This window comes from Muscardinus avellanarius (assembly GCF_963383645.1).
Source record: "Muscardinus avellanarius genome assembly, chromosome: 7".
NCBI lineage: Eukaryota > Metazoa > Chordata > Mammalia > Rodentia > Gliridae > Muscardinus > Muscardinus avellanarius.
The window spans coordinates 69,708,342-69,709,259 of record NC_137793.1 but is presented as its reverse complement, the minus strand read 5'-3'; positions in this window follow the sequence as shown (position 1 = coordinate 69,709,259).

Genomic DNA, 918 nt, shown 5'->3' with positions numbered 1-918 from the left:
CAAATGCTGTGATTACAAGCATGCACCACTATGCCCTGCTCCACCCTTTCCCCTCCCTCCCTCCCTCCATCCCTCCCTCCCTCCCTCCCTCCCTCCCTCCCTTCCTTCCTTCCTTCCTTCCCTATGTGTGACTACTAAGGATTGAACTCAGGGGTATTCTACCTCCAAGCTAAATCCCCAGCCCTATTTATTTATTTACTTATTTTTGTTTTTGAAACAAGGTCACAGCCTGGCATGGTGGTACAGACTTGTAATCCCAGTCCTTGAGAGGCTGAGACAAGAGGATTGCAGGTTTGTGGCCAGTCTCAGCAATTTAGTGAGGTCCTCTACAACTTGGTGAGACTATATTTCGAAATAAAATGGAAGCAGGGCGTGGTAGTGCACACTTGCAATCTTAGTACTTGGGAGGCCACAGTAGGAGGATTGGAGGTTTGAGGATACTCTCAGTATGTAGTGAGGCTTTCATCAACCTGGCGAGACCCTGTTTAAAGAAAAAAAAAATATATATATGTACACATATATGTATAACATGTAATATGCATGCATGTATTGAGCTGGGATGTAGTTCGTAGGTAGAATACCTCCAAATACTTTTGATTCTTCCTTCGCCTTTATGTTTCCGCGCGCCCTTTGGAGCATCTGTGTGATCCTGTTAGATGCCAAGGGTTAGTAGGGTGGCTGGCTGTCGCCAGGCAGGGAACCCAGAAGGAGAAGTAAAGCAAAGGTGGCCACTTGGGAGAACCCGGGGGCCCCTCGCTGGCCTTGGGCGCCGCTCCCCCTGCCCTGAGCGCCGCGTGCAGACGCTCGCCCCTGGGGGGATCCCAAGAGGGCGGGTCAGAGCCGACTTGGGCTCCTCCCACCCCGCGGAGCCTTTCGCCCCTCCTCGCGGGCGGGCCCAGTCTCCAGCCCGGGTCCGCC